The 14,658-nt window shown below is 45.6% G+C and overlaps 1 protein-coding gene across 8 annotated transcripts in view; it reads left to right on the top strand.

Annotated features, from left to right (window-relative positions):
• Nucleotides 1-14,658, top strand: part of HRAS (HRas proto-oncogene, GTPase) — a 74,657-nt gene that overhangs the window by 36,173 nt on the left and 23,826 nt on the right. For 5 of the 8 annotated variants that reach the window (XM_037899554.2, XM_043549906.1, XM_043549908.1 and 2 more), the window contains exons 2-3: nucleotides 1,213-1,282; nucleotides 11,789-11,936. The gene's annotated coding sequence lies outside the window, so the exon portion shown is untranslated. The remainder of the gene's footprint in view (nucleotides 1-1,212; nucleotides 1,283-11,788; nucleotides 11,937-14,658) is intronic. The other 3 variants (XM_043549909.1, XM_037899558.2, XM_037899556.2) reach the window with 2 other exon arrangements.

Raw genomic sequence — 14,658 nt, 5'->3', positions numbered from 1 at the left:
TGTAAAAGAATGTGTAAGACCCTGTATTGTTGAGAGGGACACAATTTACTTCCCAGTAATTCCTCCCACAGACTGCCACAGCCAGCAATCCCAGTTGCACTTCTTCAACTTTAGTCCCACTTCCTCACCCAGTGGTACTCCATTATCTCTCTAGGTATTTGTATGGCCCTCATCACTGTAGTATCTGAGCTTCTATAACACCCTTGTAGCAGGGGTTGCAAATAATCAGATGCGGGTACAGAGTGTTATCCAATTTTGAGAGGCTGTGTGGCCCAGTGGATATGGGACTTAGAACACTAGTCCCAGCTCTGGCAACTGACCTGCTGTATGCATTGGTTGGCAAGTCACTTCACCTCCTTGTCTTTCCCTTCCCATCCTTTCTCTAGTCTGTTTAGCCTGTAAGCTCTTCAAAGCAGGGACTGCGTGTGGTGCCTTGCACAGATGGGTCTTCTTCTCAGTTGGGGCTTCTAGGAGCAGCTATAACACAAATAATAATACTAAGGCTTGGAAGTATTAGTTTTTTATTGGTATATGTCGGTAAACATCAATATCCAACCAAACCAAATAAAAAAATATTTCCACTGATAAGCAAAGTAAGGAAAATGCTGTTGGAGAACTTATTAGTTAAAATCCACTGATTTAGACTTTTGAATGAGGCTGGTTACAAACGGACTAGCGAATGGATAGTAAAAACAGGTATGGGTTGTTGCCTTAAGGGTAGTTCTTTTGTGTATTTTTGACATGTGATGTTGACAATTTGTGTTGTAATGATTTAGAATGTTTTAACTTTTTGAATCTCTGTGTCGGTCACTAAATAATTGTATGACCCCCGCCCCTGTATTTCCCATAGCTGTGAAAATTTAAAATGGATAAAAATATAAAAAAATTCTTAAAAACAAACATTGAAATTATCCATGAAAATTATTTTAAAAAGTAAAAATTGAATGCTGCCAAGCCTAATTATAAACTGTGTTAAGAGAATGTTTGCCAGAAGCTGGGAATGAGCAACAGGGGATGGATCACTTGATGGTGACCTGTTCTGTTCATTCCCTCTGAAGCACCTGGCATTGGCGACTGTCAGAAGACAGGATACTGGGCTAGATGGGCTTTTGGTCTGAGCCAGTATGGCCGCTCTTCTGTTCTTAGTGGTACCCTCTCCACAAAACCAGACCTCATTGTTTTCTCTCACTCCTTCTCTGTGTTCTTTCTCAGGGGGAATTGAGCCATCCCCGACAACGAGGGGACCACCACTTTCTACAGGGCCAGAGTGGCCATCAACAGGGTGAGTGGTGCATTGGGGGATGGGGGATGAAACCATCTTCACACTGGGGGAAAGCGGTGTGCTGAGACACTCACCTGAAATGCTTTTGCTTTGTTCCTGACCAGCCATCCCCTTCTTCCTCCCTCCTCAAGCTTCATCCCTATAGTTAGTTGTTTGGACCTTTCTGTCATGCTGGGAACAGAGGGATGTGGTACATGCTACTTGAGTTGGTTTTTTCCTTAGGGGTAGAGCTGGTCAAAATGTATGGAAGAAAAACTTTTCCATCAAAAAGTGGCCTCTTGATCCATTTTTTAATCTAACATTTTCATGGAAAAACAACATTTTTATGATGATTCACAAAAAATGTCATTTTAAAAAAAAAAGCGCTACTAAAATGGCTACCCAGACTGTTTGGTTGCAGAAACCCAGTTTCAGTAACATTTTGGATAATGTTTTTCAACACAAATTTCAAAAATGTCGTAAAAATTAAAAAAAGGTTCCATTTAAAATCTCTCTCAATCAGAATGGCTGAGATGTTTTCCATGAAACTAATTTTTCATTTTCCGACCCGCTCTCATTTACAAGTTCGAATGAAGAGAACGCAGATGGAAGTCTTTTCTGTCGAGACTGGATGCCTGTCTGGGAGATATGCTGTAGTCAAGTACAAGTTAATGTGCTCAATACAGGGGTAACTGGAGGAAATTTGTGGCCAGTGCTCATGTTCCCTCTAATTTTTGACGTCCATGTGCAGAATTAATTTTATGTGCACCAATATGGAGGTGATGTGATGTGGAGGGGTGGGGCTGAAGGGTTCGGCGTGTGGGAGGGGGCTCAGGGCTGGGACAGAGGGTTGGGGTGTGAGGGCTCTGGCTGGGGGTGCAGGCTCTGGGGTGGGGCCGGAGATGAGGGATTTGGGGCGTGGGGGGGGGCGAAGGCAGAGGGTTGGGATGTGTGTGGGTGAGGGCTCTGGCTGGGGTGCAGCCTCTGGGGTGGGGCCCGGGATGAGGGGTTTGGGATGCAGGCTGCCCTGGGGTTGCGGCGAGGAGAGAGGGACACCCCCACCCCCCCCCCAGCCCTCTCTCGCCACAGCAGCCTGGGGCCAGGGGAGAAGCACCTCTCCCTGCCTGCGTGACCTTTGATAGCCACTGCATGACCACGCAGCTTAGAGGGAATTTAGGCCAGTGCTATACAGGGGTCAGATTAGCTGATTATAATGGTCCCTTCTGGCCTTTTAAATCTGTTTGTCACAGTTTTTATTGAAAACCCTATCCCAACCGTTATTGAAACTTGAGTTTTCACACCTGAAAAGGTTTTCAATAATGCTTTTAATCCCCCCAGCACTCCGTGTTCAGTTGTGAACCGAGCAGTCATAGGGGTTCCCTGGCTGAAGAAGCCAGAAAGCAACCTCTCCACCCCTGGTTTAGCCATTTAACAAATCTGTGCTGTAATACCTAATGGCACGTTTCCTGGTGATGCATTTCGTGGCATGTAGAATGGACGGCTGGCTGCTGAGTATGGAGCTCAGATTTTATTCTCTGATCCTACAGGAACACTCTACAGTCATCCCGGAACAATCTGCAATCTTTCCGTGCAGATGCTTGTTCTTTGCCCCTAGGTTGGCTGTGTAATGCTGCTCTGTTTGATGCCTATTAGCTCAGGTTAGAAGATGACCTAAATCCTTCTGCAGTAAAAGCCTGCATGAATGGGAGCTCACTGTTTATGTTAACCCCCCCCCCAGCCTGAAAATCAGTTTGCTTATTGAAATATCTTCATCTTCTCTGCAGTCTGCCACGTGTCAGCTGGTGGCTCTTTGTGGAATCACTTGAGAGCTGCAGGGACTGTGCCCTGGCTTGTCACTCAGGTGGGATATGCCCCAGTGTGTGGTTTCAGGGTAGATTGTGAGTGCAGATGCCTGAAGTGTGAGTATTAATGCAATTGTTCTGGAACCTCTTCCTTCAACACATGCACGGTGAGGATATCTCCGATGTGCTGTCTGTGACCTACACAAAGCAGGTGAAATACTGTCTGTTTTGGTTAAGTCCTGTTAGTTGCTTCAGCTTCTGTGTACAGGTCAGTTCAGTTCCCTCTTCAGTTCTTGTTGCCACAACATACTGGTGTGTTAGTGTGCCCATGCCCTGCCTGCTTGTAACATCCACCCTCGTTCCCCTTATGACGCTGCTATGATTTGATTGGAATAATTGGAGAGCAGGGCCCCTTCTGGGAGCCAGCCTTACGTTCCCGCTCCGTGATTTGCTTTCCCATTAGAAGTGTCTCGGGGCGGGGGGGGGGGGGAGCCCCTTCGCTACAGGGAGGCTGTCAGCTCCGATGAGAGGAACACAAAGACCCAGTATAAAACAAACGGTCGTTCCAGCCAGAACCTATAAATGGGGCCTTTCACCAAGCAGTTGTTGGGGCAAACTGTTCGCAGCAGGGCCTAGTGGTTAGGACACAGAGTCGGGAGACCTGGATTACATTCGAAGCTCTGCCGCTGACTTGCTGTACGATGTTAAGGGAGACGGTTGGCTGCTCTGCCTCGATTTGCCCGTCTTTACGGGGTGAGGGAAGGATGGAATTGCCATACTGACAGTGGCCAGCACCAGAGGAAGATGCAAGAAACACAACAGGGGACAGTTTTGGAATAACCTCCTTCAAGGAGGATGTTTCTTCTCAACCTCCATCAGTTAGTGTTTGGCTTCTGCCTTGAAGCAGGAGAATTTATGTCCCTGTTAACACTGATACCTGCTGTAACTGCAGATGTTCTGGTGAGCCAGATAAATGTCTGCTCACATTTTATATTCTGTTCTGTTCAGAAAGGGCTAAAAAGTGATTAATCGGTATTTAATAAACAGGCACTCACTTGTTATAGATTGTTACCAAGTCCAAGAGGTTAATAGCCTGCTTATAACCATAGCTTACAATAATCTACAATATCTTATAGCAGTGTGCTTATAATCTTCTGTGACATGCCACTCATGTCTGTAACATGCTTAGAGCATCTACAAACCACTTGCTACATAAGAGCTAAATGTTATTATTTATTATTAACCAATTTATAAATGGAACCTTAATAGTAAGTATAACTAAAAGTCTAATCCTCTCTTGAATTTTCCTAAACTCTTGGCCTCAGTGGCTATGTGAAATGAGTAATTCATAGTAGGTTTTTCACTCCATGCATCTGAAGAAGTGGGTTTTCTACCCACGAAAGCTTATGCCCAAATAAATCTGTTAGTCTTTAAGGTGCCACCGGACTCCTCTTTGTTTTTGTGGATACAGACTAACATGGCCACCCCCTAATACTTAATTCATTAGTGTTCTCAAAGCGCTTTGAGATCCTCAGACAGAAGTAGCTACTCTTTGGGCATGTAAAGTATTGTTAAGCGTTGTAGTTGGGAGAAGGAGCTATTGTTCTGAGTCATCTGCTTGGCCCTGATGGGCAGAAAGGGCAGGCAAAAACTGAGAGGGTGTTGAAGCTCCTTCCTGTAGCCTGGATCTGAGCAGTGAGAACTTCCTCTCCTCTTCCTCATATGATGCAGCAACAGAACCCTTAAGACTTATCTACACAAGAAAGTTGCCGCCCCATTCAATTTAAGAGGTGAATTTAAACCTCATTTAGAGTTATGCTGTGACTTAAAGCAGTGCGAAAGGGGAGATTCTTATTTTGTTTTAAACAAGGTTTTTCAGTTTATTTTAAATTTTTTTAAACTGGTTTAAAATAAACTGCTATAAGAGTGTCCACAAAGGGGATTGCATTGGTTTAACTTAATTGGTTTTAAAACAGATTGAATTTAAACTGGTGCAACTTTCTTGTAAAGACAGGGCCTTAGAGAGGAAGGGCTGTAGTCCGAGTGATACCCCCATTTTAGATGGACTGCAGCCCCTACTGCTGCCTTAGCCTTTCAGAACCTTGCAAGCCACCCCTTGCTGACAACCTGCCCAACCCTCAGTACCTTAGAGACACCCATTCCTTCTCTGCATCCCATCGCTTCCTTCATTCCCTTCCACAAATACCCAGCATGTTATTACTGCTAATTCCACTCCGTCTTAGTTCTTTACGTCTGTAAGTCTCAAGGCACTTTACAAAAGAGGGTATGTAGCATTGCCTCCATTTTAGAGATGGCGGAAACTGAGACACAGGGAGCTGAAGGGCCTTGCCTAAGGTCAGATGGCAGGTCATGAGCAGAGCTAGGTCTCCTGAGTTCTAGACCAGTGCCCTATCCACTGGACCATGCTGCCTCCTATTTCCCCAGCTTGTTTCATGGCTCCTATGCCTAAGCCGCCAGGCACCTCAATACCATAATCGAGGCACCCATGAACACATCATTCTTTCTTGTGGGCAGAGCCAAGTAATAATGAACAGGACACCATTGTAAAGAAGGTGCATCTCTTCCCTGGAGGAGCAGTTTCTGCCACAAATCATAACTGACGGTGCTCGTTGGAAGGTTGAAATACACGTGTGTCCTGCAGGGAGGAAACTGCCACATTCTGAGTCTTTGGTTATTTTAAATGGCTAGTCCTGCCTCTGCGCCAGTGTTCCTAGAGAATGATGTTGGCTGTCTCCCACGTGGTTGGGATGTTAAGCCATCGTGTTTGCTTTCAGGAAAGGGGAGCGTTTGTCAGCTGTGGGGCTTCTCCCTAGCAATTCAGCAAACTGATGAATACCCTTTCCCCACTCTGTGCCCAGCCCTTCCCCCCCACTTTGGTTTTGGCTCTTCAAACCCTTCCCCGCTTTGCTGGCAGCTAGACCTTCAGGGAGGGAGTTCTATTTTGGCTCTAGATGTTACTTAACGACCAGCTGTTTGCCTGGCTTATTGGTGAGACCAACCCTCTGCGGAAAACACAGTGGGCCAACCTTCTTTGATTCAGGACATGGGGATGGAGGGACTTGGACACAGGTCCCTCTGTGACTTTGGTGCATTCCTCACTGACCCCATCAGAGTCACAAGTGGGGCCCTGAGACATGGATGTCTCGATTTGTGGGAGGAAAACATTGATTACCTAGACGAATCTTGCATTTCTTTAAAAGTCATGTATAGGTGTTGCTGGACAGGATTTGACCATTGGGCCAATTAGTACAGTATCCCACTGAGGAGAACAAACCCTGCATTGCACCTGGCCTATTGAACAATGCTGCAGGTGCAGAGGGGAAAAGGCTTTCTGCCCTGCTACAGGAATATTTCATAGACAGTGACTTGATCCATGCACCTTTCTGTCCCACTCATAGGTATGAATATGCTGAAGGAAATAAAGAACAGACCACGTGTAACTTTGTGGAGGATGCAAAAGAAAGATAGGAAGAATAAGAGGCCAGTGTTGCTCCATTAGGAGCTGTTTAAGGAGCTGAAAATCAAACAAGAATCCTACAAAAAAGTAGTAACCTGGACAAATTGCTGAGGAGGAGTCTAAAAGAATAGCACAGGCACGTAGGGATGAAATCAGAAAGGCTAAGGCACAAAATGAGTTATATCTAGCAAGGGACTGAAAAGGCAATAAGCAGAGATTCTATAAATATATTAGGAGCAAGAGAAAGATGACAAGGTATAGGTCCCCTACTTAGTGGAAAATGAGATCTAATAACTGATGACATCAAGAAGGCTGAGGTGTTTAATGCCTATTTTGCTTAAGTCTTCACTAAAAAGTTAGTGGTGACCAGATACTTAACACAATTAATATTAACAAGGGGGAAGGAATGCTAGGCAAAATAGGGGAAGAACAGGTTGAAGAATATTTAGAAAAGTTAGATGTATTTAAGTCATGAGTGCCTGATGAAGTTCACCCTGGGGTACTGAAGGAAATAGCTGAAGCAATCTTGGAATTGTTAGCATTTATCTTTGAGAACTCATGGAGGATACGTGAGATCTCAGTGGACTGGAGAAGGGCAAACATAGTTCCTATCTTTAAAAAGGGGAACAAAGAGGACCCACGGGAACTGTAGACCAGTCAGCTTAACTTCAATACCTGGAAAGATACAGGAACAAATTATTAAACAATCATTTTGTAGGCACCTAGAGGATAATAGGGTAATAGGTGATAGCCAGTATGGATTTATCAAGAACAAATCTTGCCAAATCAACCCAATTTCCTGCTTTGACAGGGTTACTGGCTAGTGGATGGGGGAAGCAGTAGATGTAATACATCTTGACTTTTAATAAGGTTTTTGACACAGTCTCACATGACATTCTCATAAATAAACTAAGGAAATGTGGTCGAGGTCAGTGGCTCTCAACCTTTCCAGACTACTGTACCCCTTTCAGGAGTTCGATTTGTCTTGCGTACCCCCAAGTTTCACCTCACTTAAAAACTACTAAGTTACAAAATCAGACACAAAAATACAAAAGTGTCATGGCACACTGTTACTGAAACACTGCTGGCTCTCATTTTTACCACAGAATTATAAAATAAATCAATTGGAATATAAATATTGTACTTGCATTTCAGTGTTTAGCATGTAGAGCCGTATAAACAAGTCATTGATGAAATTTTAGTTTGTACTGACTTCGCTAGTGCTTTATACGTAGCCTGTTGTAAAACTAGGCAAATATCTAGATGAGTTGATGTACCCCCAGGAAGACCTCTCTGTACCCTCATGGGTATGCGTACCCTTGTTGAAAACCACTGGTCTAGGTGAAATTATAATCTAGAATGAGTGCCCAACTGGTTGAAAGGCTGTACTCAAAAGAGTAGTCTTGGTCCTCTGTCAAATAAGGAGGACATAGCTAGTGGGGTCTGTCCTGGACCTGGTACTAGTTGATATTTTCATTAATACCTTGGCTAATGGAGTGAAAAGAATGTTTATAAAATGGGTGGATGACACCAAGTTAGCAGGGGTTGCTAGCACTTTGGAGGCTAGGATTAGAATTCAAAACAAGCTTGATAAATTGGAGAATTGGTATGAAATCAACAAGATGAAATTCAATAAAGAAAAGTGCAGAGTACTACACCTAGGAAGGAAAAATCGAATGCACAACTACAAAATGGGGAATAGATGGCTAGGCAATAGTACTTCTGAAAAAGGATCTGGATCACAAATGCAGTGAGTCAACAATGTGATGCAGCTGTGAAATAGGTTAATATTCTGAGGTGTATTAACAGGAGTGTTGTATGTAAGACACGGGGTAATTGTTCCACTCTACTCAGCACTGGTGAGGCTTCAGCTGGAGTAGTGTCTGGTTCTGGGCACCACACTTTCAGGGAGAGGTGGACAAATTGGAGAGAATCCAAAGGAGATCAACAAAAGTGATTAAAGGTTTAGAAAACCTGACCTATGAGGAAAGGTTTAAAAAAACAAACAACTGGGCCTGTATTGTCCTAAGAAAAGAAGAGTGAGGTGAGGACCTGGTATGTTGTCTTTATAACCACCCTTAACATAACAGAAGATGATCAATTTTTTCTCCATGTCCGCTGAAGGTAGGACACGAAGCAATGGGCTTAATCTGGAGCAAGGGAGACTTAGGTTAGATATTAGGAAAAACTTTCTAACTATCAGGGTAGTTAAGCTCTGGAATAGGCTTCCAGGGGAGGTTGTGGAATCCCCATCATTGGAGGTTTGTGAGAGCAGGTTGGACAAACACCTGTCAGGGATGGTCTAGGTTTACTTGGTCCTGCATCAGCACGAAGGGATGGACTAGATGACCCCGCCAGTCCCTTCCAGCCCTTCAGGTCTATGATTCTGTGCTCTCCTGAGTATATTTAGAATCTAGCAAAACAATAATTGGTATTGGTATTGCTGTCTTGCCTAGAGGCCCCAACGGAGATTGGTGCTGTACATATGTGTAAGTCAGAGACAGTCCCTGGAGAGCTCAGGTTTGAACAGACAAGACAAAGGGACAGGGAAGGGGAAAGTGACTTGCCCAAGGTCACCCAGCAGCTCGGTGGCAGAGCTGGAAATAGTACCCAGGTCTGCTGATTGCTTTATGTTCTGTGACTGGCACTGTGTCTTGTAGTGAGGCCTTGTGAAGTTGTGGCTCTGGCTGACCCAGTCTGCGTGGGATGGCTGGGCTAGCTGGATATCTCCCCATTGGAGTCTTCCCTATGCTCTGGCTACTGATTCAGTGATTCCCAGCCACTGGTAGTTTGGCCTGGGTTTGTGACTCCCTCCCTTAATGATCAGCCCCTTGGCTGGGCCTTGGTGCATGGTCGCTGCCCACCCCCTGTTCAGCTGTGCACTTTCTATTCCACACTGGAGCCTGGTCTGGAGCAGGCCAAGTCCCATAGGTGGGGGGAGGGGGTACATGCATTTGAATGGGGGTGGAGGGCACAGCCAGGGTCTGATAAACTGGAATGGTTGCCTGTGTGATAGGCAGATGAAGGGTTAAAGGGGAAAGCTCTCTGCACGCCTTCCCCAACATAATCCTCTGATTTGGAAGAAGAGCGCAGGCTGGGTAAGCCTACCCCAGGTCTGGGGCAGAGAGCTCCATTCTCATGGCCCCTGTGCGTGGCTGGCAGATGTTTCTTGTTTCCTGAAGCCGTGCTGCTCCTACTGCCTGGGAAACCCACAGAGCGGGGGAGGATCTGCAGGCTACTGGACTGGGAGCGGCTGCTGCCAGGCGGAAGCGCTTAGTTAGGTTTTCCTAGACAGCTTTGAATGGGAGCCAGCAGCCCTCACGCTACGGGAGAAAATCCACGAGGTCAGGAAATCCAGCAGCAGCTCCAGATCCGTGCTAGGGCGGTCTGCTTGGCATTGCTGATCCCAGCCGTTCTTTCCACCTCTCCCCCCAAACAATAACCTCCAATGGCTTTTGACTCGGTATCTTGCTTGGCTTCTGATGTACATCATTTGGCATCATTCTGAGGTATCTGCATGCAGGGTGTTAGTTCGGTGACGAGGGCAGAGGGGGTGACTGTTCAGCGAGACTGACTCGAACTACAAGCACCTGGGCTCTGGCTTTTCCGACTCCGCCATGTGTGTGCCACAGCATCCAACATGGAACAGAGAAGTGGAGATGTTAGTGTTTTTTTTTCCTATTTCTCTTTGCTTTAAAGTCACCCCTGTTTGAGAGCTACAAACTCCTCCTCTCTTCCGCTTCCAGAGATTATTTGTTTTAGGCCAGAAGGGACCCCTGTGACCAACTAGTCTGAGCTCCTGCAGAACAGGCCCTAGAATTTTCCATCCCGTGAGTCCTGCACAGTAACTGTTACCACTCGAGCAAGTGACCGCTTTCCTTCCCTGCCCCCCCCCCCCTTTTTTTTTTTTTGACAGCCAAGAAGCCTTCTCCAGAAAGACACGTCTTTGCAGGCAGGCCTCATCTGGTGCTGGGGTCTCGGTGGGCGCCCAGGGGCGGCCTAGCTAGCTAGCAGTCTGTAAGCTGTGCACACACCGGCTAGTCTGCCCACGGTATAGCTGCAGTCTCTGTGGGTAGATCTGCTGTTACATACAGCATGAGCACTGCAGCACCATGTGCGCTTACTAGACATAGGGCAAGAGGGGGATAAATAGAAACTGCCCGTCCCTAAAGAAATGTGGCTGCCAGCAGCACTCCATAAAACCCAGCCTGCTGTGGCCTATAGGCCTGCTGTAACCTCTGGCAGCTGCAGGACGGTGCCTTCTGCTGCTTAATAATTAATGGGAAAGTCCCCCATCTGCTTTGTGAACAGAACAACTTGGGTACTATGATAGCAAAACTATTTTATTCCTCCTTGCTCCACTCCAACCCCCCAGAGAGTTCCCCTCCCAGAGGGTTGTGGGCTATCAGGAAGCACTCAGCACCCCAGCTTGTATTGGTACAGTTACCCTGCTAAACATGACCTGCGGAAGGGGAAAATACCGTGGGCTTCTGTCTTTTTCCTTATGGTGATTGAGGCCCTCTGAAAGGTTTTGTTAAAAAGGAGCCTACTTGTTTCATCCCTTGAGAAACCCAGGTCGTGTGGACCCTGGAAGACTCCATGGCAGTTGGAAGGCTAATTAGATGATGACCTCACTGGAGAAGAGACTGAAAGCTGAGCAGAGAAGGGATTTTTATGCCTTGTCTGTATCAGGCTCTTGCTCTGATTGCAGTGATGAGTGGCCTGAAAATGATGTAGCTGCACTGGGGAAAACCCCATGTGTCAGACTCCATCTGCATCTCGTGCTTTCCTTGTGTAAAGCTTAGGGTTTGCACTACTGCACCTACGTCAGTGACTGCCAGAGCACTCGTGATTGGAACTGGGGCAAATTCCCAATGTCAACAAGGCCTCAGTCACTGATTAAAAAATTATTTGGTTTTTAACACCTTTATTTCCAATTTAGTATAAACTATTTGGAGAAAAGATGTCTCTGTTTAAGAGTCAATTAAGGTGAGAGAGCTCACAACACACAATCTCTGAGAGGCCCAGAAATTCCTCCAATGCTACCAGCCTCAACACACCTGATGATATTTTTAAAGTAAAAATCAAGCAGAAATCTTGGTTTTGTGTTTTAAATTACTTTTCAGGCTTTCTCCAGGTGAGCTGTAGCTCACGAAAGCTTATGCTCTAATAAATTTGTTAGTCTCTAAGGTGCCACAAGTACTCCTTTTCTTGTTAACAGCTCACTGTTTGACATATGCGTTGCAGGTGGTTTTTAATGGACCAGTAAGGAAAGGTGTCTGTCCAACTGGTTTCTGAAATTTGGAAGGTGCCTAGGAGGAGACTGCAAGTGAGAGCAGCAGAGGTGCTGGCACCTGGTGAACACAGAAGTTGGCACAGAGCACACCAGTGCCTGGTATGTATATGTACTGTTAGCAGTCTGAATAAATATGATTGGATCAGTGTGTAAACCGATGGTGTGCCACATAAGGGAAGATCACAGTTGATCTGAAGGGGTATTCTAGAAGATGTCTACACACATTTGCAAACAACTCAACTCCATGTGTGGACACTCGTTTTTTATTTGAGTGGCTAGATTAAACTGAAATAAGCGTGTCCACACAGCTTTTTGCACGAGTTCAGCTAAACTGGTTTAAAGTAATGCCTTTAGATAAGCACATGCCACTCTGTGTGTAGATAAGCCCTTGGAGCACATTTTATATTACAACTGATTAATACTGGGGGAGGGTCCTCAAAATCCAGTCACCTCTTTATTGGGGGATTATTGAAAAGAGCTAGATCGTAATTTTAGTATTAGAATTTGGTATGTAGCTACCTGCCACCCAGCAATATGTAATATGCATGGCTGGCACCATGGAAATCTCTCCTCCCCTCTTGTGCCATTCCTATGGCTGTTAGTAGTGTTCGTATTCCCTTGTAAATAATCCATCATGACAGCCTCATGTTTGGTTCTGCAGTGTTTGTAAGTACTTCTCCCCTCCTGATGCCACTGGGAAGCCATTTTCCAAGGCTGTGGTGGCAGATGGCTCTTTTCCGTTGCAAATGGCCCCAAAATTGGAAATGATCTACTCAGTACACCTCAGACTTTTTACCCCACCCTTTCTGCATGCACAGCAGGGATCATGTCAAAAGTAGGAACCTGTTCTAGACTGACTCCCTGTGCCACTAACCTACAGCACGTATAGCTCGTTAGCATGCAAATGTCCAAGCCAAAGTGTCAATCCTCTTGCTCCCGTCACATATGTGATAGGCTGTTGTCTGCCTAGGAGACAAGCGGGCATTTGTTTGACTTCCCATTGCATACTGACATGGGGCCACGTTGTGCCCTCACCAGGTCAATCTGGAATGAGCGTGCACTGGCTTCAGTCGAGTTACTAGTGTGAATCTGGAGTGCAACAGAGAGCAGGATTTGACCATGGAATATTCATCTTCTGCCCACAATTTTCCCATACCACTTGTGCTGTGTTCTTCCCAACTTCCTGCAAAAGGGGTGCATTTAGGATGAAGACTGTTGGATGACTTGGGGAGAGGGAGGCTTCCTTGAATGTTGATTTAATATTCCTTGAATAGTCTGTAAGCTTGCATCAGAAGCTGGGCACCTAGCCTGCAACACCATCCCCTTTCCAGCTTCTCCAAACTCTCTTGTAACCCTTTATAAACATCAGGTTGCACCCTAAGGAAAATCCTAAGGGGAACTTAACTGCAGTGTCACAGAAATGCTGCTGTAACAAGCAACCTGTTTGCACCCCAGGCAGTCTATGCTGGCATGTCTAGAACCAAGAATAAAGCCTGGAGCAGTCAGAAATGGACTTTTTCACCGACATCCACCAGATCAAATTGTGTGTTACTGGCTGACAGAAAGGCCAGCCTCTTAAACTTAAATTGTAAGCTCTTTTGCGCAGGGACCATTTTGTGGTGTGTGTGTGTACACAGCATCTAGCACAATGGGGCTCTGTCCCTGACTGAAGACATTGCAGATTAATAATAATGGGACATTGCCACGTTCCTCCTGCTTTGAAGTTAAAAAATTTAGCATTTAGTTCTCCGTGGCAATGATCTCTTCTGCTCACCTGATTTCTTAAATCAAATGCCTCACTGTGAAGTGGGCTGTAATTATTGGGCTGTTTGTCAAGTGGGAAGCTGATCTTCAGGAGACTGTATGGACTGTGTAAGTGACCTAGTCATTCAGCAGAACCAACTGAGAATTGCCACCCAAAAGTGGGAGAGGGGAAGGAAGGGAGGGAATCTCTAGCTGAAACCTTCTTTAACTTCTGGAGTAGAGCTGTCTTCAGTCTTTTCTGCACTTACCTCATGATTCTGCTGCAAAGTGGGGGCCGCTGCACCTCTGATCTAGCAGACGTGCAGTTAGGCAGGGGTGTGCACACCTTTAAATTTTCCTTTGTTTGCATTGAGCGCCAGCTTCAGAGTGGCAATTACATCCCTGCCCCTGCTGTAGTCAGCTGCATTGGGATAACCAGCGTGGTTTGTAGTGGTTTGGTCTGAGCATGCAACAGGGTGTTCTTAATCCTAGCTTTGTCACTGAACCTCCTCTATAATCACCTAGAGCAACTGGTCTAGCTGCACTCTAAAGGAGTATTAAGTATTATGCCCACTGTGCCAGCACCATCAACAAACAAGCAAGTAGTGTGGCTGCTGTGACGGCTAGTCAGCGAGGAGGATAGCGAGGGGACTACTTTGGGCACTAACGAGGAGGCAACCTTTCCTTCTCCTCCAGTCACTGAGACAGCATCTGATGAAAGGGCTTGTATTAGAGAGGTTTGTGTCTTGCTGTTCAAAGCTTTAGTGTTTGAAGTGTTAAGTCTGAGTGTTTGGTCTAGTTTATACTGGAAAATGTTTACTGCTATGGCTATACCAATATAGCTATAATGGCAAACCCTCCTAGTGGAGGCGTGGCTTATATTGGCAAAAAATGGCTGTTTCTGGTATAGGTTTTACCAGTACCCTGAATGAAATGAACTACACAGTCAAAAGCATTTTTTGCCATCATAACCGTGTCTACAATAGGGTTTTTGCCAGTATAAAAATGTTGTTTAAAAAAAATTGCATCTCTAACCAACATTACTATACTTCCAAAAGTTTTTAAATGTAGACATGAC

This window comes from Chelonia mydas, chromosome 6 (genome assembly GCF_015237465.2).
Source record: "Chelonia mydas isolate rCheMyd1 chromosome 6, rCheMyd1.pri.v2, whole genome shotgun sequence".
NCBI lineage: Eukaryota > Metazoa > Chordata > Testudines > Cheloniidae > Chelonia > Chelonia mydas.
The sequence above is the reverse complement of the archived record's forward strand: the minus strand, read 5'-3'. Positions and strand labels throughout refer to the sequence as shown.